Source organism: Cricetulus griseus, assembly GCF_003668045.3.
Source record: "Cricetulus griseus strain 17A/GY chromosome 1 unlocalized genomic scaffold, alternate assembly CriGri-PICRH-1.0 chr1_1, whole genome shotgun sequence".
In the NCBI taxonomy this organism is placed as follows: Eukaryota; Metazoa; Chordata; class Mammalia; order Rodentia; family Cricetidae; genus Cricetulus; species Cricetulus griseus.
The window spans coordinates 269807082-269830678 of record NW_023276807.1 but is presented as its reverse complement, the minus strand read 5'-3'; the positions used below and the strand labels follow the sequence as shown (position 1 = coordinate 269830678).

General features: G+C 39.3%; 1 protein-coding gene and 1 long non-coding RNA gene across 2 annotated transcripts in view; both read right to left on the bottom strand.

Annotated features, from left to right (window-relative positions):
• The window catches only part of Hs6st3 (heparan sulfate 6-O-sulfotransferase 3), a 726575-nt gene that overhangs the window by 39952 nt on the left and 663026 nt on the right, over positions 1–23597 (bottom strand).
• Positions 8653–15273, bottom strand: LOC118238860. The gene is made up of 2 exons (XR_004772223.1): positions 15224–15273; positions 8653–9449 (listed from the first exon to the last, which is right to left on the bottom strand). It is a non-coding gene; the product is annotated as an uncharacterized LOC118238860 (long non-coding RNA).

Genomic DNA, 23597 nt, shown 5'->3' with positions numbered 1-23597 from the left:
TCCTTTCTCAAATAGTATATCTTGAAGTGGTCCTTAAACTAGTTTTTCTAACTTGCAATTGTAAGAAGAAATGAACTTTAGATGAAGCTGAAAGAGGAATTCTAGCTGGGCAGTGGCGGAAAATACCTTTAATCCCAGCACTTTGGAGGCAGAGGCAGGTGGATCTCTGATTTCAAAACCAGCCTGGTCTACTGATGGAGTTCCAGAATATCCAGGATTACACAGAGAAACCATGTCTGGAAAAACAAACAAACAAACAAACAAATGAACAAAAACCAAAACAAAAATATAACAAGAAAGCCAAAACATCAGCAACAAAACAAAGCACGAGGACTTCTAACGACAGCGGGAGTCATTAGTGAGATTCTTAAGCTACTGATCTGGCTGTGAAAAATACGTGGAGTGCTGCTCACAGAATATGGTTAGTCTCATTATTATTGATATCAGTTGATTTGAGTTCTCTGTTGGCAGCTAAGACATCTTCTAACCCCAAAGAGATAACTGTGTATAGATCCCCAAGGCCTGCATGTTCCAGAAATAAATGTAAACCTATATATTTACCAATCAGAAATAGCACCAGGCATGGGAATCTGGTCCTGCCTGCTGGCAGTGAAACTTGGGCAAGTTAGTCAAACTGTATAAAGACACAGTAACCACACAGACATCTTTTCATAACCTTCTCTTATTAATGTCCGTCTGCCAGATGCACAGTGGTGGTCTCATCTCACTCTTATTTATTCAGTAGATCACAAGCACGTTTACAGAACTGTGTCAGAGAATACTTGGGAAGTGAGAGCCCAGTAGCAATATGCAAAATGCAAACGCATATACCATACAAAGGCAAGCCTGACAGCTGTTTTCAAATAGGAAAACAAATCAAGTGAGAAAATACACAACATTCAAACAGAAGGATAAATAAACCTTGAAAGGCATATGGTATATTGGACAGCATCTGCGCATATAATTTAAAGCCTACTCCTTCATACCTAATCCATAATGAAGTGAAAAAGTATTAGTATTTTCCTCAGACCTCTTAGGAACCTGGAGTCAGAGGTCTCGTCCACACTTGGAATCATGGAGAATATCAGAGAAAGATCAAGCAAGGACAGAAGGAGTGGCTGGGAATGAAGGGAGAGAGGAAGAAATTGAATGTGCTGACCCAGAAGCCAAGAAAAGAAAGACCATGTACAACACTACTGCTGAAACTTAATACTGTAAGAACAGAGGATGGCCATGAAGACTTTCATGACAGGAGGCGAAAACATGACTGGGTTGTGTTAAGATGTCAATAAGGTTGAGAAACTGGGGATGATAGCTATACACCCATTTTATCTCTTGCTAGGACATGATAAAAAGAAAAAGAGCAATGGCGAGAACTTCTAAGCCTGAGGTTCTTTTCTTTCTCTTTGGGAGATGACAAAATGTGCCCGTGCCCTGATGCAAACGATTCGGGAAAGGGAGGAGTTGTGTTCAAGAAAGAAGCAAGATGGTGGCAGGAAAAGGTTCTTGAGAATAGAGATGATAGTGTGGTATTTGGCCTTTGTTGTTTTGTTCAGACAACGTTAATCATTATCCCCATGTGGGTGGAGGGAGGGTGCAGAAGGACACGGGTGTATTGGAGTGGTAGATTTACTGATGAGAAAATTGGTGGATTTCCATCCCCGAACTGCCATCCTAGACAATGCAATGAAAAACATCAACAAAAATGAATTTCCCAGAAATAAAGTAAATTATCTTTTACATTTTTCTTGTAGGTTTAAAATTATTGGTTCTTAGCTTAAAATATAGGGTAGAATAGAATTTGGCTGTAATTAGAGGAACCTGTAATTTGTCCAGTGAGCCCCCAAAATGGGCAGTTTCTTTAGACTCAATGTAATGTAAACACTTTGGGACAGGACAGCCACTGACTTAATAAGAAAATCATTTCTATGATCACTGTTCAAATAGTTGGTGGCACCACAATGGGAAGAAAATAGTAAGGGCTTAGAAGATATGAAGCTCACACCCTGCTCATGCCTGACACACTTCATAGAATACTGGGCACACATTTAATCTTGTCTTCACTGTCCTTTTTCCACCTGTATGCAAATTATTAAACTATGTTTCCATGTTATATTTCTGATCTGGAAATCAAGTTGTATGACAACAACAGCAACAATAATGTCCCTGAAAGGAAGAAGGCTTATTTGATATCTTGCATAAACAATAGTTTTGATTTGTAATATATTTTATCTCCCTATGCTCATGCATACACCATATGCACAGTGTTATGAATTCAATTGTGTCCTTCAAAAACTCACATTTTTAAGGTTTTAACACTCAGCACATTAGAAATCTACTTTGTTTAGAGATGGTTTATAGGCCTGACTCAGTTAATGTGAAGCTGTTCGTGTGTGGACACCAATCTAATCTCTTGTGTGTTTTTATCAGAGGAGCAAATGGACACACAAGAGACATCAGAGAAAACTGTGCATGGGGAGAGGATCCTATGAAGACACATTGAGCAGGTGGCTATTTACAAAGCAAGAAGAGAAACTTTATAAAGAACTAAACCTATCAAGAACTTGATCCTGTTCTTCTAGGATTCATAAATGTAATATATACATAGACATTTCATTTAAGCCTTCTTTCCTATAATACTTTTTTGCAACAGTGTTAGCAAGCTAACACCTCCTTCCCTTCCTTCCCCTCCCTACATTCCCCTCCCTCCCCCCTCTCCTCTTCTCTCCCCTCTTCTCTCTCATCTTTTCTTAACCATAAAGGTAGGTATTATAATTTTCATTTTACAGTGAATGAAGACATCTCAGTTCAAAGGATGAAGTGACTTCTTTGGGGTCACTATGCCCAGTAAATGCTTACAAAGTGCACAGTAAGTCAAAGTTATCCTCTAATTAAAAATAATAGTGAAATATTGAAACTGCAGAAACACAACTGTCTAAAAGGCTCTTTAAGTTATTTCCCACAACAACATTCATAAGCAGGCTCCAGGCTAATGTGCTATAATGTCATAGCTCTTAGCTGTTGTTGTTTTGTCATTGTTTTCAGGGCTCTAAAACCATGATCTCTTTGAGGTTTATTAAAATTTTTTAAATGTGCTTCTTATTGCACCTTTTATTGGTCCCTTGTTGCAATTCTATCTTTCAAACTCAATTAAGCAAATTGTTTATTCTTGCAGCCTTTTTTCTCATCCCAGGCAATATAATTCCAGGGGATTACAGCTTGCTGGTGTAGCAACAAAGTGCTTAGCTGAGGACGCTGAACAGGACCACACTTACTAGGACAGTGCTGTCATGAGATGGTCCTTGTGTCAGTGCAGCCATGGACTCTATGGCTTTGCAAACATCTGGTCTCCCTGCTTTCCCCTGCAGCACTCTACTGCCATTAAAAGTGGAGCCAAAAATCTCCCTTGTGCATCTTCTCTTGGGAACTGGGTGACTTCCAACTGAAGGGTCAATAAATATAATTAAAAGGCTCATCCAACTGGATCTTTCTCTGAGTGTCTTCCCTTGGAGGGCCAATCGTCTCCAAGTCATAAATGGATTTTTAAAATCGCGAGGCCTGTGAAAGGTTGCCAAAGTCCTCTGCCTATTGATTTGCCTACTTTGATGTTTAGTCAGTTGTAGTCGTTCCTCAACCAATGAAAGACATACCTCTATTTATAGACAATTAACAAATAATCTGCATTGCATTGCTGTCTGACAAATTGGCCCTCCCAAAGGTATGCTTGTCCACTTTGCTCTCCTTATACACTAGTAACAATGCAATGATCCATGTGGACATAATGACAAAAGAAGAAAATCAGGGGGTAGCCAACCTCATGGGTAATTGCTGAGACAGCTGTCTTTCTTCTTCTGTATGTCACTCCTGCTCTTGACTAAAACCATTTAAACTGTCAATTATGACTTCTTTTTCATTATTAAGAGACCCAAAACTTGACAAATTCAAGCCCAAAATCTTAGATTCATTAAGTCTGAGATTACTTCCCTATAAGTCAATTAAATCATTTATCAGCCAATCAGCATTGATAAGACACACATCATCTCAGCAAATCAGCACTCACATGGCACATATTTGTTCTCTTGTTAAGGTGTTGACCTTAGACAGTTCACAACATTGATGGTGGTTCTTCATGACAGTAGTCTGAATTGCTGTTTAGAAGTCTAGGTGCCCAGTGATCCTGTGAATTAATGTTTTTTGTCATATCAAAAGGAAGGAAGGAAGTGACAATAATATTTTCTTTAAAAACTGTCTTCTCTTGCAGGAAAATGGATGGAACTCGAAGAAACCATTCTGAGCGAGGTAACCCAACCACAAAAAGACAAACATTATATGTACTCACTCATATGTGGACCTGCTTTATGATACATAGTAGTGACTGTGCTTTATCAGAGCTGTTTTTAATGATGTTACTCAGAATGGTTTCCTCCCAGATGATAATTGAGAAGCTAATTAAAAAAAAATGGTGCCAAGTACCACAAGAGTAACAGAACTGTGCTGTTTTCTGGGATTTTGTTTTTTACTTTTTTGTTGTTGTTGTTTGTTTGTTTTTGTTTCTTTGTGTTTTTAAATGGAGTGTGCTGGATGTATCTACAATTTTGTTCAAATGACTGCAGAAACCTGGAAAAGCTGTTGCTGCTATGATGCATAACATACTGCCATTATATATATATATATATATATATATATATATATATATTTGCTAATTGAAACTCAAAAAAAAACTGTCTTCTCAGTCTGAAGTTTTGCTGAGATCTGTTTATTGTTGTCACATGAAAAAGGAAAATAAGATGACGCCTGAAACCTTCAAATATAAAGTTTCTGTCTCATTCAAATAAGGGCCAGAAGCAAATCAAAAGTCAAGAATTCCTTTTCAGTGATTGACTTGTACAAACTAAAGGCTGAGTAAATGCTGGATGGATTACATATGTTAACTGCTGCTTAAAATGTATGGGATCTGCTTCTGAAAGGTGAGAATTAGAAGGGGCAGATTTGTCAGTATTAATGGCAGCACAAACGATAACCCTGATGCTAATTTCATTTTATGTTGCTCTTTTCCTTCAACCATGTACATAGCAGCATTATTTGTAATAGCCAGAACCTGGAAACAACCTAGATGCCCCTCAACTGAAGAATGGATTGAGAAAATGGGGTACATTTACACAGTGGAGTACTACTCAGTGGGAATAAACAATGGAATCTTGAAATTTGCAGGCAAATGGATGGAACTAGAAGAAACCATCCTGAGTGAGGTAACCCAGTCACAAAAAAGACAAACATGGTATGTACTCACTCATATGTGGACTTTAGACATAGAGCAAAGGAGTAGCAGCCTACAAGTCACACTGCCAGAGAAGCTAGGAAACAAGGAGGACCCTAAGAGAGACATACACGGTCCCCAGAGAAGGGGAAAGGGACAAGATCTCCTGAGCTAATTGGGAACATGGTGGGAGGGGAGATGGAGCTAGGAGAATGAGAAGGGGAGAAGAAGAGGGGAGAGGAGGACATGAGAGAGCAGGAAGATGAGTCAGGGGAAGAACAGAGGAAGCAAGAAAAGAGATACCGTAATAGGTGGAACCATTATAGGCTTAAAGAGAAATCTGGCCTAGGGAAGTGTTCGGTGGTCTACAAGGTTGACCACAACTAATAATCTAAGCATTAATGGAGAGGCCTATTCCTTAAATGCCCTTTCCCTATAATGAGACTGCTGTCTACCTTATATGCCATCCTAGTGTCTTCATCCAGTAGCTGATGGAAGCAGAAGCAGACACCCACAGCTAAACACTGAGCTGAGCTCTGGAATCCAGTTGCAGAGAGGGAGGAATGATAAACAAAGGGGTCAAGACCAGGCTGGAGAAACCCACAGAAACAGCTGACCTGAACAAGGGGGAGCTCATGGACCCCAGACTGATTGCAAGGAAACTAGCATAGGACCGATCCAGACCCACTGAACATGGGTGTCAGTTAGGAGGCCTGGGCAGTTTATGGGGCCTCTGGCAGTGGGTCAGTATTTATCCCTAGTGTACAAATGGACTCTACATAGAGGGTTACACTTACAGCCCAGACACACTTGGGAGGGTCTAGACCCTGCTCCAAATGATATGACAGACTTTGAGGATCCTCCATGCAAGGCCTCACCCTCCCTGGGGAGTAGAGAGGGGATGGGATAGGGGTTGGTGGGGGGCAGGGGAGGAGGGGAGGGAAAGGAAACTGGGATTGACATGTAAAACAAGCTTGTTTCTAATTTAAATAAAAAAATTACAAAAAAACCAACCCAGCTTCAAAAGATCCCAAATCTACAGATGTGCCAGGGAACAGACCACAACTGGACAAGCAACGGCCACCAGAGTGTTAGACAAGAATGCTTCGTCACCACCAGAAGCAGCCCTTCCAGAAATCAGCTTCTTGCCATTTGGTGGATATTGCACAGGGGATATTTGTTGCCATGGGGATGAGAGTAGAAAGATAAAGTTCTTCAATGAAATCTGCTCTCCCAACATGAAACTTTTTCCTTTAGATGGGCTTCTCTTTAGGTGCTCTGGGACCAGGCTGGAAATAATAGTAATAATAAAAAAGCCAGAAACTTGAATGAATTCAAGTATAATTTTTACACAATTTCTTTATAGTTACCCCTTTATTGTATTTTTGTTCAAAAAACTTCAAGTATGGAGTTAATGAATGAGTAAGGAAGTCACCACTGCCCTGGGAGGGTGAGCTCAGGATTACAGAAGAGCAGTCATCACCTCAGGGAAGTCACTTAACCTCCTTATCATGCCCTTCCATCGCCTCAGGTCCATGGTAGAAATAAACAGATTTAGGGGTTAGAGAGATGGCTTAGTGGTTCAGAATGTTTGCTGCTGACCTCGAAGGTCTGAGCTTGGATCCTAGCACCTGGTGGCTCATTATGACTTGTGACTCGAGGGCTAGGGGATCAGATGGCCCTTTTGGCCTCTACAGGTATAAAATAAATATACATATGTAGTACACACACACACACACACACACACACACACACACACACACACACACACACACACACACACAGGGAAGCAAAAACACATTAAAAATAATCTTTTTATATTGTTTCATATTAAATAATTTTTGTTTCTTTGCTTTTTTATTTGAATTACAAACAAGATTGAATTGCATGACAATCCCAGTTCTCTTCTCCCTCCCTTCCTCCCCTACCACCCCCCAACTAAAACCCTACCTATCACATATCCTTTCTTGTACACATGACTCAACATTTCTAGTCCCTCATGACCTCTGCATCCTTGTTTAGCTCACAGAATGAGCAGGGGAATTCAGAGTTTTTATTGACAACAAGCATATGTATTCACCATACCTAGGAAATATATGTCAAAATGGATTCTAAAATTCATTTGATCATTATAATACTCCGATGATATAGCCAGTATTTTGTTATCAGTGGGTTAAGAACATGGGGCTGTGGTATATATTCACAGCGACCAAAAGTGAGATAATGAAGGTGTTTGCACCAGCAAGACTTGGCTATCAATAGTTTGGGGTGAGGTGTGTGTGTGAAGAAATTTGAAAGAAACTAAGTGAATATGCTTTCCAAAGAAACTCCCCAGTAGGGTATGAAGGTGGAAATCACAGATGAAAGGCAACATGATTTGCCAAAGTATAAATAAGAAAACTCATCCACCGGAAGACGCTTCACTCCAATGTGCACATTGCTTCCATCTGGAAGAGAACTGCTAGAAAGACACTTAATATTCATGACTGACACATTTTCTTTGTACTGTCAGTCAGCTGGAACCAAAGTACACAGCTGGTTGGAAAGTGCATCTCTGCCTCCCGTTTCATCGGGCATGGAGGACTGAAACATTGCCTACCGGCTTGGCTTTTCTCTTCACAGGGTGGGCTAGTGACGGCAATGTGCACGGAGTAGCCAGCATCCTTTCTTCACATTTCAGGTTCTTATCAAAAGTCAACACCAGATTGCAAGACTCTAAATCCAATTATCAGTCTCTACAATAAGGGAGAAAAGACCCCACACATGTATCTTATTTGTAGGCAAAGTAATTTGTCAGGCAGGAGCTTCATTTTAGTTTCCGAGGCACTGAAGTAGTGTAGAGATATTTTAAAAGGCGTTCTTTGAGATAATTTGCCATAAATATCCAGGAAATCTAAACTCTGGAAAGAATCACTATTAAAATATGTCTTTTTAAAGACTATAAATTTGAATCAGATCCTACTAGCTTTTATGACATTGTTGTCTAGAATCCTAATCTGCACAGAGTTATATTTCTAAGTTTGTTTTTTTGTTTGTTTGTTTGTTTTGCACACACATAAGACATGAATGCCTAATTACAAACCAGGATATTAGCTTTTTTGTATAAGGAGTGAAAATCTACAGCCTTGCTCTTTAATCAGAGGTTGGAATAGAGAAGCTGACACGTGAAGGACAACACCTATGTGTCACGTGTCACTCTCTGGAAGTGGAAATTCAGTGACCCACTGCTCTTTTCCTGAGAACTTGAAAGCTGTCATAACTGTGAACTCAGGAACAGAAGGAAATGCATGCCTAAAGTCTTCCTCAATAAATCTCATTCTTCTTAGCATGTCACAGTATTTAGTTAGTGAGAAGATATTTGTTCCAAGAGAACCAAACACAGATGAAATGCATTATTATTTTTAAACAATATTTTATTGTCTTGATAATTCTTGGGGCGTATCAATGCCCTTATTCCCTCCTAAGGGATCATTTGAAACCAGCTTATAAGTCCCAGGGCATCACTGTGGAAATGAATTCCTAGCGTTCTAGCCTTTTGAGAATTGATTGCAGATTTATACATCTTCGCATTTTGGTTGTGAGCAGGCTCTAACGATGCCGATGACGGAGGGTGCTTGTGGTCCTGCTGCACGAAGGACTTAATTAGACATCAAATGCGCACCGCCTAATGCTGGTTGTTTAAATTGTCAAGGCATACCCTACGCTCCTCAGACCCACAAGCCGGAAGGAAGCATGAGGTAAAAATACAGTAATTCCCCCTTTGACATACCGGGATGCGGGAAATATCATGTCACCACTGGCGGCCTCACCGCTCGCTCTCTCCTCTAATGGTCTGGGCTGTTTATTATTTCACAGATCATTGGTGCTTTATTCTCTTTCTCCCAACTACCGAGCCTGCTCCAGTTTGCATTTATCATTTTAATACCTTGGCTAATTTCACCCTAGAATAATGTTTCTGTTTATAGACGTCTAGCCCCTGTGGCAAGCCGCAAATACTCTGGGTTTTCCAGGAAGCAATGCTAATACCCACTGGAGTGGTAGGGAAGGCTCTCCAATCACAGCCCAGCACCCGCTTCCATTGCCTCCTCAGACCCAGCTGTGATTAGAATCCCGCTGTGTGCAGCTGTTCTCAATGCATCCTGGGACCGCAAATGTAGCTGTAGCGGGCAGCTCAGGACTGGACCTGGGGACCCTAACAAGAAGAACACGTGATTGATTCTGTCAACTGAAGGTCAGGGATTATAGGACATAAGTGCGCTGATTGCTCAGGGCTAAGCATGGGTTTCATTCCCATCCATGGCATGAGCCACTCATGACCAAGGTGAAGCAGCTTTTGGTCTGCTCAACAAATTGGTGTGCTGCCGAGAGGGAAGAACACAGCTGATTAGAGAAGGATTGATGACTGTGACTGTTCCCAGGTAGACACCATCTGGGCAGGTGTCTTTTAACTAAGATTAATAAGCATATGTCACCACAAGTTTCAAGTGGCAAGAGGAATGATGGTGGAGAATCAAAAATTTCCGAGTCCAACTGCCATGCTGCCACCAAGCAAAAGTTTTCCAAATAAACAAGCAGTGTGCCAGCTTGGATAGAAAGGTGCCCTTGCTGCGCCTGAAATATTTATGCCCCAGGTAAATAGTTCTCCTCCTCTCTGGGAAAGTGGACATGGACCAGAGACCTCTGTCCAAGTCAAAGCACAGGGCGCAAAATTTCCTCTCAGCCAGAAATCTGCATGCGTATGGACCCAAGTCAACACCCTAGCTCCTCTGCTTCTGTCTGCTGCCAAGTAACAGACCATTTCACAGGTTCTTCTTGGAGATTGGCAGGTGAGGGACTATGAGGATGAGCAATTGTGAAGGACAACTGCAGAAAAGTTGAGGACCACGAAACAAATCGGCAAGTATCCCAAAGTACACCACACAGTGCCACACATGGCCAATTTACATTTTAGTTTCTTCTGCAACATCAACGTGGGCCAGGGCTGTGGACTCCAAAATCTATCCAAGCTCCCATTTGAGTTTCAAATACAGGATACAAGTGTGCTTATTTTCTGTAGCTCATGTGTGTGAACATTAAAGTTTTGTGTAACTGTGGTCAGCCCCTTTTCATAATGATAGCAGTCCCCAGGAACCATTATCTAACCTCTTTGTCCACAAAAGGTGATTATATCCACATAACAGAACATACATTACTATGTCTACAAACATAATATGTGTGTAGACTATCTTTATACTAAGATAATAAAGATACAAGAAATAATTATGCTAGTAGTATTCCTTGTAAAACGCTTATATCAATGTAAATCGATATGTCTCTTAACATAGAACAATATATCTCTGTTATTCTAAAGCAGTTATTAGGGGCAGAATGTCAATGAGAATTAAAATATGACCAAAGAGAAGATCTGGACAGGGCTATATTTTTAAGCTAAAGTTGCATTTTTCTTTTGTTCTATCAGGTTGTATTCATTAATGATTCTCACATGAGATTTAGAAAGACTCTTATTTTCCCATATTATATACATCTTTGCTTTTTTTATAGTTTGGCATAGTTCATTCTTGTTTCATGTTTGATGGCTTGGAATCAACCACTTGTGTAGGGAAGGTTTCATCTGGGCTCACGGAGACCAGGGACAATCAATTAAGAAATCTATCATGGCCAAAAGTTGGGGATGTAGTAATTACACAGTGTGTACTTGTCATGCCTCACCCTGCACAAGAGACAGTCATTAAATATTTGTTATTGATGAAGAAGGAGAGAGAATTGGCATGCACCCAAAAGACCAAAGGTCTGAAGGGCAGAAGCAAGCACAGCAAAAGAAGCATCCAAATGAAAATGATGTTCTGAGGGGTTCCGTAATCTCAAGAAGTAATTGCTACTGCACGAGAGAGGCATCTCTCAACCTAAGCAGGATCTATTTCAATCCTCCACACTGCTAAACTTAGGGCCTCCTGATAGAAATAGCTGGAGGAAAAAGAAGTCTCCTTGGACTGCAGCTAATAGCAGTCACGGGTAGAGAGGAAGGAATACCTCTGAACAAACTGATTCATGATTGGCGGTGACTAGTAAGGACATCACTGGTAGCATGTCCTTTCTCTCTCTCTCCCTCTCTCTCTCTCTCTCCTCTCTCTCTTCCCTCTCTCTCTCTCTCTCATAGTTACATCTCTCCCTTCCCTTTTCTCCTCCAAACCCATCCATACCTCTCTGTATCTCCTTCACATTCATGGTCCCTTTTTACCACTAATAGTTATTACATGTATACATTTACATGTCTATGTATATACACCTATATTCCTAAATATTGTCTGTTGAGTTCACATAATGTTTCTTTTGTTTGTTTGTTCTTTCTGATTTTCGAGACAGGGTTTCTCTGTGTAGCTTTGGAGCCTATCCTGGCACTCACTCTGGAAACCAGAGATCTGCCTGCCTCTGCCTCCCGAGTGCTTGGATTAAAGGTGTGCAGCACCAATGCATGGTTCACATAATGTTTCTTGTATGTATGCTCTCATGGTTGATCACTTGGCACTGGATGACTAACTGATCTGCTGTTCTCTGAGGAAGAGCACCTACCTACCTGCTTTCGTCAGCTGTCTATAGTTTTTTGTGTAGGGTTCCCCATCCAGTCCGGCATGTCTATAGGCGCCCTTCTTATGTAGCTCACATTAGGGCAGTGATGTTAGTGAGAACTGACAGGTATAGCTCTTGATGCTAGTAGAAGACTCAATTTCAAGGAAAAGTCCCTGATCTTCTGACTGTTACAACCTTTCCACTTCTGTGGTCATTTTTCCTGAGCCTTAGGAGCAGAGTTGTATTTTAGATGGATACACTGGGACTGAGATCCACAACTTTGCATCTTGATTGGTTGTGGTTTTCTGTGGTGGCTTCTGTCTGTTGCAAAAAGAAATTTTCTTGATGAAGGGTGAAGACTACAATTTGTGGGTATAAGTATAGATGTTTATAGATTGTTGTTAGAGTTAATGCTGAATTTGTTGATTAGAGGTTGTATTAGATTAGATTAGATTAGATTAGATTAGATTAGATTAGATTAGATTCTCCTCTGATAACCATGACTTCACCAGCACCGAGTTAGCTTGATTTCCAGCACCAGGTGATTTCTCTCCCGTTGAACCACTATGCCTTTCTCTCTTGAAACGCTACTTAAAGGTGTGGAAAGTGCCTTCCAAGGAAAGTGAGGTGAACAGCAATCAAAATTTTGTGGGGATTAATATATAAGCCAGTCAAAATCCTTGTGAATGAAGGCTGTGTATCTGAATGACCTGATGCCGGCTATTGAACTCTATTATGCAAATCTTCAAGCCAAGGGCTAAAGGAAATCCATTTTGTTATGTTCACAGAAATATTTACTACATAGACAATATTGAAAAATGTCAAGCTTTCTTTACTTTCTTTTGTGGTATGTGTGCATACATGTACATTCAATGTATATGTGTTTGAGTGTAACATGTTATAGCATACTTGTGGAGGTTAGATGTGGGTGGGGAGATGGATCTCAATTTCTACCTTGTATGGAGGCAAATTCTTTCTGATTTCTGTCACTTTGCCTATCCTCTAGGTTAAATGGCCTGCGAACTCCTGGGTAATATTTCTGTTTTTGTCACCCATCAGGGCTTTTAATCACCAAGTCATAACTTAGTCCTCTAAGTATCAAAGTTTTGACAAGTCTCTTCTGAGGTTCAGTTTAGAAGCACAAGGTTGTGGAATAAATATATAAACTTCTAAGTAAATAAAATTATGCATTTATGAATGTTTATATAGTTCTTAAATGCAGTTGACATGAAATTGGTGGAATATCATTATTAAATTAGATTGTTCTTAAAATTTCTAATTTTATATTTCCCTCTCATTTCTAACAGTGTCTTAAATATTGTGTATAGCACATAATTTATTATGCAAAAGAGTATTAGTTGAATTTGAATCTTAATTTTATTTTTAGGAGTTAATAATTTAGAATTCTAATTGAGTTAGTTCCTGGTCTTTCACTTTTTTGCTTTTTAATTCCTAGGGTTTTTTAATTTTAAGGTTTTCATAATCTTTAACAATAATTTCAAGTTTTGCTTAGGGCCTTAAATGGAGCTTCTTGAATGTGTGCTGCCAGCCCATCTGGGTATATGTAACTGAATGTGCAGATCATGAAAACTGGCAGTATCGAACTTTATTTTAATGAAAAACAAGCAAAAGTCAGTTGCAAGTCAGATGAGAAATGTAAGTCAGGAATGTAAGTAAATGCGATCAGTCCGGCAGCACCCACCTCTGCTGCATCACCCACTTCACGAAAACCTCAGTCCTGAACTCACAGCATGCTGACTTTGCACTATACATCCTATCAAGTCACAAGATGCCAAGCAACACAACCTGAAATATCTCAGCTCAGACTCAAGAATATTACTGTGATTTTACTATGTATACAAGCCTCTCAGCTCTTACAGAAATGTAATTTTAACCAGAGAAAAGAAATACTTTGAATAAGTTTCTGCTGCCATTCTTAAGGATGTGATCATTAGAGAGCATATCTTGGGTTGTATTTTGTTGAATAAATGTTTATCATCTTTTTTAATTTTAAAAACAATTTTTTTCTCATTTTACATACCATTCCCAGTTCCCACTCCTTCCCCTCCACCTGCTAACCCCTTCTTTCCCCCAACTCACACTCTATCCACTCCTCAGAAAGGGTAAGGCTTCCCATGGGGAGTCAACAAACTCTGCATTCTTGGGCATATACCCAAAGGATGCACAATCACACCACAAGGGCATTTACTCAACCGTGTTCATAGCAGCATTATTCATAAAATAGCCAGAACCTGGAAACAACCTTGATGCTCCTCAACCAAAGAATGTGTAAAGAAAATGGGGTACATATACACAATGGAGCACTGCACATACGTAGTCACAAAGCAAGTCTCACACAAGAAATTTGAAACACCCCTGCCCCCCATCCCATCAGAACACCACAGATTGAAGCTGGATTTCAACAATGACAGAAAACCTATAATTTCATGAAACTTGAACAACTTGATGTTGAGTAACTACTGGGACAAGTCAGAAGTAAAGAATGAGGTGAGTGACTTCCCTAGAGTTCAAGTAAAGTGAATGCACAACATACCTGAACATAAGGGGCACAATGAAAGCTGTAGTAAGAGGAAAGATCATAGCAAGAAGTGCCTTTATAAAGAATTTGGAGAAATCTCCTATTAGCAACTTAATGGTACACCTAAAGCTCTAGGACAAAAAAGAAGCAAATGTACCAAAGAGGAGTAGACAGCAGGAAATAATCGAACTGAGGGCTGAAATCACTAAAATAGAAACAAAGAGGACAATACAAAGATTCAGTGAAACAAAAGGCTAGTTCTTTGAGAAAATCAACAAGCTAGAAAAACCCCTATCTAAACTAACTAAAAGGCAGAGAGAGGATATCCCAAGTAACAAAATCAGAAATGAAAAGTTGGATGTAACAATACACACTGAGGAAATCCAGAGAATCATTAGGTCATACGCCAAAAAACTTTACTCTACAAAATTGGAAAATATGAAAGAAAGAGACAAATTTCTTGATAGATTCCACTTACCAAAGTTAAATCAAGATCAGATAAACAATTTAAATAAACTCATAATCACTAAGGGAATAGAGGCATTCATTAAAGATCTTCAACCCCACCCCCCCAAAAAAAATCCCAGGGACAGATGGTTTCGGCACAGAATTGGACCAGACTTTCAAAGAAGGGTTAATGCCAATATTGTTACGATAAATCTTTCTGCCAAAAGCTGCCTGAGCCCCACCGCCACGTGTGAGCTTTACACCAGCTGCCCACCCCAGTTAGGCCCAAATGAATACACAGAAACTTGTTTTAGGTTCAAAGCTGCTTGGACAATGACTAGGATTCTCATCTGTTAGCTCAGTCTTAACTATCATAAATCTATATATTTTATAAGACTTATCTTATCGGACACCTTATTGGCGTCCCTTCTTGCTTGTGGATCACATTGTGCCTCTGGAGCAGGGGAACGGGAAAAAGGGACTCTTCCTGTTTCTCCTCCGCTTAAATATGAGTCTCCTTGCTATGTCACTTCCTGCCTGGATCATCACTTTTCTACTACATTTCCCAGAATCCTCTTTGACTTCTATCCCGTCTAACTTGCTTTCTCATTGGCCAAACAGTATTTTATTTAACAACCAATAAGATAAACATACACATTACATTCCCCATCAAATACTCTTCAAATTATTCCACAAATACAAACAGAAGTAACATTACCAAATTCTTTTTATGAGGCCATGGTCATGATACCCAAACCCCACAAAGACCTGACAAAGAAAGAATTACAGACCTACATCTCCCATGAACACTGATGCAAAATACTCGATCAGAACTTGCAAAGTGAATCCAAGAGTACATCAAAAAAACAAAATCATCCACTATGATCAAGTAGGCTTCATACCACAGATACAGTGATGGTGACATACTAAAACCTATCAATATAATCCACTATATAAACAAGCTGGAAAACCACACCCCAATTGGTCATCTTATTAGTTGCTCTACAACCTTTGACAAAATCCAATACCCCTTCATGATAAAAGTTCTGGAAGGTTAAGGATACAAGGAACATACCTAAACATAGTAAAGGCAATTTACAGCAAGCCAACAGCTAAAATCAAAATAAATAAATGGAGAGACACTCAAAAGCAAATTCCATTAAAATCAGGGACAAAACAAGGCTGTTCACTCTCTCCAAATATATTCAATATAGACTTGACATTCTAGGTAGAGCAATAAGACAACTAAAGGAGATCAAGGGAATGCAAATAGGAAAGGAAGAAATAAAAGTATCTACATTTGAAGACAATATGATAGTTTACATAAGTGATCCCCAAAAATTCTACCAGGGAACTCCTATAGCTGATAAACACCTTCAGCAAAGCAGCCAGATAGAAGATTAACAACAACAACAAACAGTAGTCTTTTTATACACAAATGACAAGTGGCTGAAATAGAAATCAGAGAAACAAGACTCTTCACAATCGTCACAAATAATATAAAATATCTTGGTGTAATTCTAGCCAAGCAAGAGAAAGACCCATTTGACAAGAAACTTTAAGTCTTTAAAGAAATTGAAGAAAATATCAGAAGATGGAAAGACCTCCTATGCTCATGGATTGGTAGAATTAACATAGAAAAATAGCAATCTTACCAAAAGCAATCTACAGATTCAACAAAAATCCCCATCAAAATACTAGCACAATTCTTTATAGACCCTGAAAGGACAATACTCAACTTCATATGGAAAAACAAAAAAATCCAGGTTAGCTAAAACAATCTTGTACAATAAAAGAAACTTCCCAGTTGTACTATGTAGTAATAAAATATAGTAATAAAAACCACAGAGTTGGCATAGAAACAGACAGGTGGATCAATATAATTGAATCTAAGACACAGATGTAAATTCGTACACCTATGGAAACCTGATTTCTGACAAAGAAGCCAAAATTATACAATGGAAAAAAGAAAGTATCTTCAAGAAATGATGCTGGTATAAAAGGATGTCAGCATGTAGAAGAAAGCAAATAGATCCATACCTATTGCCTAGTGAAAAACGCAAGGCCAAGTGGATCAAAGATCCCAACATAAATCCAGATACACTGAACAGGACAGAAGAGAAAGTAGGGAATAGCCTTGAATGCATTAGCACCTGAGAGAACTTCCTGTACAGACACAAACAGTGAAGACAAAGACTGACATTTAATAAGTAAGGCCTCATGAAATTGAAAAGCTTCTGTAAAACAAAGATCAACTTCAATTAAACAAAACTGCAGTCTACAGAATGGGAAAAGGTCTTCACCAACCCCACATCTGACAAATGAGTAATTTCCAATCCATATACATATACATAGATGTCAAGAAACTAGAAATTTTAAAAAGACCCAAATACTTCAATTAAAAAATGGGATATCAGCAGGGTGGTGGTGGCACATGCCTTTACTCCCAGCCTTTAGGAGGCAGAGGGAGGCAGATCTCCATGAGTTTGAGGCCAGCCAGGCCTACAAAGCTACACAGAGAAACCCTATCTCCAACACCTGCCCCTCTAAACAGGGAATTCTCAACAGAAGACTCTCAAACAATCATGAAACACTTAAAGAGATGTTCACCATCCTTACCCCATCAGGTGAAAGCAAATCAAAATGACTCAGAGATTCCATCTTACATCTGTCAGAATGGCATATATATATATATATATATATATATATATATATATATATATGTTATATCTCATGTTGGAGAGGATGTTGAACAAGGGGGAACACTCTTCCATTACTGGTGGGAGTGCAAACTTGTACAGACACTTTGGAAATCAATATATACGCTGGTTTCTCAGAAAATTGTTCATCTATCTAGACTCAGCTCTACCACTTCTGGGCATATACCAAAAGGATGCCCAACCATGCCACATGGACACTTGCTCAATTATGTTCATAGCAGCTTGATTTATAATAGCCAGAACCTGGAAACAACCTAGATGCCCCTCAATCTAAGAATGGATAAAGAAAATGTGGCATATTTATACAATGGAGTATTACTCAGCTGTTAAAAACAGACATCATGAAATTTGCAGCAAATGGAGGGAACTAGAAAAAAAAATCTTCCTGAGTGAGGTAACCCAGACCAAGAAAGACCAAGGTGGCATGTACTCACTCATAAGTGGATATTAGCTGTGAAGTAAAGGGTAACCAGGCTACAATCCACAGACCTAGGACAGTTACGTAACAAGGAGGGCTCAAGGTGGGCTGCTTGGACCTCTCTGGAAGGGAAAATAGAACAGACTTTGCAGGTGGACTGGGGTTAGGGGAGGATGAGAACATGAATCGTCAGATGGAGGGGACCCATTAGGGATAAGGATTCTGAGAGAAACAACTGGAAATTCGGGGCATTTTGTCGTGAGGTAGAAGTCTAGTGTGACGGAAACTACAAGAATGGCCCCTGTGCAGATGTAGACACTCTGTTGGGGAAGTCACAGGACCAATGTTTCCTTTCCACAACTGATTTAACATTAGGATTATTGGCATATATCAAATGAGTACTAAAACTGACCATTGAGTAAATTAATTCTAGGTTTATAAAGCTGCTTTTCATAATTAAAATAAACCAGCCCTCCCAAAAGAATGGCCCCAGCTGAGACTCTTAGCAATAAGGGATACATAGCCTGAACTGGCTATGTCGGTAATGAGGCAAGACTTCTAGTGGTGGAGGGATTAAGACACCAATCCAACCACATATCCTTGTTCCTGCAATTTTTTCCTACCTACAAGATGGGGTAAAGGCCGCACAGAAATTGTGGAAGTGGCCAACTAATAACTACTCCAGCCTAAGCTCATGCTATGAGAGTAAGCCCTTCCCTGACACTGCCTGAAGCAACAAGACCCAGAGTTTGGATTGCCCAGAGAACTAGAATAGAATTAAACAGGACTGGCAAGATAAAAAATCAATATAATGATGCCTAATGACATTCTGCTATACTCATAGATTGGTTCCTAACCCAACTGTCACCAGAGAGGCATCACCCAGCAACCGATGGAAACAGACGCAGATCCAATTAGGCAGAACTCAGGGAACCCTGCAGAAGAGGGATAGGAAGGATTGTGGGACCCAGAGGGGTCAAGGATTTTATATAAAAACCCAAAGAATCAACTAACCTGGGTTCATAGGGGTTCACAGTGACTGAACAGACAACCAGGGAGACTGTATGGGACTGACCTAGGTACTATGCATATATGTGACAGTTGTGTAACTTGGTCTTCTTGTGCAACTCTTAACAGTGGGGGCAGGGCTGTCTCTGACTCTTTTGTAAGATTTTGAGACCCTACTCCTCAGACTGGGTTGCCTTGTCCAGCCTTAATACAGGGAAGGTGCTTAGTCTTACTGCAACTTAATAAGCCATGTTTTGTTGATATCCATAGGAAGCCTGCCCTTATCTAAATAGATACAGAGAAGAAATAGTTGGAGGGGACAGAAGGATGGTGTGGGGAAGAATTAGGAAGGGAGGAGGGAGTGGAAATTGCAGTTGAGATGTAAATAATAATAATAATAATAACAATAACAATAACAATAATAATAACAATAATAATAATGACTCAATTTATCATGAATTTAGCAAGAAATAAACAAGATTTAAAAATTTCATGTGTTTCAGCATGACAAATTCAAAGAATTCTACAACCAGACATGCTTTAATCCAAGTACTCAAATTTATGAAAAAAAGTTAGAAACAACCAGAGAAAAATGTTCCATTATATTTAGAAAAGGAATTATTCAAATGGCAGTAGTTTTCTCACCAGAAACTATAGAACCAGGACACAATGTGGTGGCATTGCTTAAAGGCTAAAAGGAAAGCATCCTCAACCTAAAAATCTAAACCTAGCAAAACAAATATATACTTAATAACAAAATATTAAGTTGAAATACACATCATTGCAGAAGAAGGAAAACTAAGGACATACATCCTTGGCAGACCTGTTCTAAAGGGATTTTGCTCTTCTAAGGGAAGAAAAATATCGGTATGAAATTTGGAATGCCAATAACACAGGAAGAACAAGAGAAATGACTGATAACTGGGCAATATAGTATACTGCTCTTTTAATACCATGCTTTAAATCTGAGAGATAGTTGAAAGCAAAAGTTACAACAGTGTGGCTAGTATTGTATAACTAGGGTTTCAGCACCTAGAGAGGTAATATATCTGTATCTGTGTCTGCATCCATATCTATCTATATCTATGTCTTTATCTCTGTCATCCAAGAGGAAGGAAAAAACTTCTTTGTGGAGAAGTGATACAAAGTTAATTCTAGCCATACCATCTAAAGATCAGCCTTTGTATTTTAATTTGTAGATAAAAATTAAAAATCAGTTGGAGAAATATTTTAATATTCCATAAATAAATTGAAATGTACAAATAAAATTACTCAGTCTACAAGAATCAGATATGGGGAGATGGGAAGCTAAAAACCAATAGGAACAAGTGATAGATAAATTAAAATTGATGGTACTAAATGCAGGCATGTCACCTGAAATACATGAGAAATACATGAGAATGGTCTACATGTCAGTCCAGGAGACTGTGATAACAGAAAATGCAATTATATGTTTTTTGTAGGAATCTAGTTTAAACATAACAACTTCAGTAATTTGGAGGTAGAAGAGTTTAAGAGGACATCTCTGCTAACACTAATTGTAAGGAAGCTTGAATTACAATAATAACCAGACAAAGGCTTCCTGAGCAAAAAAAAAAAAAAATTACCAAGGGTTAAAAGCAGGGAATTACGTATCATGAGAGGTCCATAACTAGGAATCCATACCAATCCTGAGTGTGTTATATTACAATAGAAAACAAACAAAAAATTCTTCTAACACTGAAGAGGAAATGAGCAATCAAATTGAGAATGTTTCCAGCATTCATCACTGTAATAAATTAATGGAAAGGAAGAAAGCATCTGCATTGACAATACCGTCAACCAACAGATCTCACTGACACTTACAGAATGCTCCATCATGAGTCTTATTACTGTGTTTTGAAAACCACGAAGGCTGATGAAAGAAATCAAAGAATTCATCACTGACTTGATTTTTCATGGTCACTGATTAGATGGCCCAAAGTAATGATACTTGCTCTTCTTTATAGTTGACCTGTGTATTTAATCAATTAAAACAAAGTCCTGGTGGGATGTCTTTCAGTAATAGGCAAACTATTGTTTAAATTTATATAGAAAAGCAAGGAAGTGTTTCAAACCAATTTGGGGCAGGATTAATCCTATGTTAGGAGAGTCTCAGTGTGTGCCTTCAAGGCTTACTATAAAGGTATGGTAACCAAGAGGCTAAATTTTGACAAAGGCATAGGAAATAAACGAAAACAGACCCTGAAGGTAGAACCCATCTATTTCAACTGATATTTGACAAAGGTGAAAGGCAATTTAATGGAGGTGGGGTAGTGATTCCAAATAATCAGACAAAAGAGAAGAACATGGGGACCATTAACATCACTTCACACATGAGAGAGGCTCTGATGGGGAAAGTAGTGTGTATGTTTATCTTATTGGTTGTTAAATAAAATACTGTTTGGCCAATGATACAGCAAGTTAGACGGGACAAGGAGTCAAAGAGGATTCTGGGAAATGTAGTAGAGAAGTGGTGATCCAGGCAGGAAGTGACATAGCAAGGATTCTCATATTTAAGCGAAGGAGAAACAGGAAGCCCCTCTTTTTCCCCTCTGCTCCCACGGCACGATGTGATCCACCGGCAAGGAGGGACGCCAATAAGGCCTCCGAAAAGATAAGTCTTATAAAATATATAGATTTATGATAATTAAGACTGAGCTAGCAGATGAGAATCCTAGTCATTGGCCAAGCAACTTTGAACCTAATACAAGTTTCTGTGTATTCATTTGGGCCTAACTCGGGCGGGCTGCTGGCATAAAGCGCACACGTGGTGGTGGGGCTCAAGAGACTTTTGGCGGAAAGATTTATCGTAACAAGGCTCAAAAGCCTTCACTCATCCCCTCAAGAGCTTAGCCATACTGCCAATGGTGAGCTGTCCCTCCTCCAGTAAATAAGTAGCTCCTGGCCCATGTGCGTTCAAGCAATCCTAATTAATCACAGTGGGATACACACACACACACACACACACACACACACACACACACACACACATACACACACACATACACACACAGCAAAACAGAATCCCCAAGCACATAAAAGGAGAAGAGAAACTTTTGAACTTTGAGGGGAGAAAAGGGGATTTAGTGGGAGCAGGACATGTAATGAGAGGAAGATGAGAGGTGAGAGCAGGTGTACAGAAGGACCGAAACGCATTATAATGTATGGAACTGCCAAAGAATAAAGTAATAACACAGGGGCAGAACATGAAACTAAAGCTGGCTGTGAGGCTTTGGGTCACCTTAAGTGCACTCTAATGTCACACATGCTGAAGGTTTGGTCACCAGACTGTCACTGTCAGGAAGTGGTTATTTTAGAAGATGGGTTCTAGAAGGAGGGCAGGTCATTGGAGACACATCCTTGAAGGGAATATTGGGAACTGAGTCTCCTCCTTTCTTGTTCTCTGGGTTTCTGAGAGGACATGATAGAGATAGCCTTGCCTATCATGCCCCTAATGCCACGATGTGCTGGCACACTATAGGCTCAAAAGTGGCTGAGCTGCAGAATGAAACTTTGAAGGCCAACACAAGCCTTCCAACCTTTAACTTAACTCTACCAAGTATTTTGCCACAGTGACAGAAGGCTGAGTAATACACACTGCTGCCCCACACAATGACTAGGACTGGATCACTGTCTGAAATATAAATTAAAAAAATAGAAAATTTATGGAAGAAAGTAGGTATAAGATTTACCAAGCTCAGCTTAGTCATGTTCTTACATATGAGACCTACATTATGATCAATAAGAAAAACTTTGAGCAACTGAACATTAAACACTGAAGCTGAACATTTGTCTGTGAGTTATGCTGTCAAGAGAATGAATAGATAAGCTACAGCTGGAGAGAAAACATGTGCAAATTACATGTCACTCAAAAACTTTATTATGATTATGACATAATAATGAGCTCTCACAATACAGTCTTAAGACAAACAACTCAGTTATAATAGTTAAGATATCTGAGTGGACACTTAAAGACATACAGATGAAAGTAAGCATATAAATATTCCCCAAATTAGTAACCATTAAATAACTATAAATTTGAATTATGGTATGCTATTAAACATCTGTTGTAAAGGCTATTATAAATAAGCACCCATTATGTATGTAACACATATAAATTTGTACACACACATGAGAAAGACCATGCCAGGTGCTAGCAAGTTGGGAGCTACTGTAATTTTCACACTTTTCTCTGGCAGGATGAAAACTGGTATGCTTTTTTTTTTAAAGAAAATGTTGGCAGTTTTTTAATGCTAAATGCAAAGCTGCATTTGCTATTTCTTGGCCTGAACCAGCCATCCTATTTCTAGGTATTTACTTAAGAGAAAGGAGAACTTTGGCTGATGTAGAAATTCACCCACAAATGCTTGCAGCTACACCATGGGTAACAGTTAAAGATTAGAAATATCCAAGCGTGCATGAGTGACTTAAGGAGCAAACACCGTGTCCCTATACGGATACTGTTCATTTGTGACATAAGACAATGAATACGTGTGGCAAATTGGATGGATTCCAGAAGAATTACGCTAAGTGGAGAAGCTGGTGATGACATACATTGCATTCTTCCAATGTTATGATGTTTCAAAACACCCATCTCAGTGTGTTCCAGGGCTTAGGATG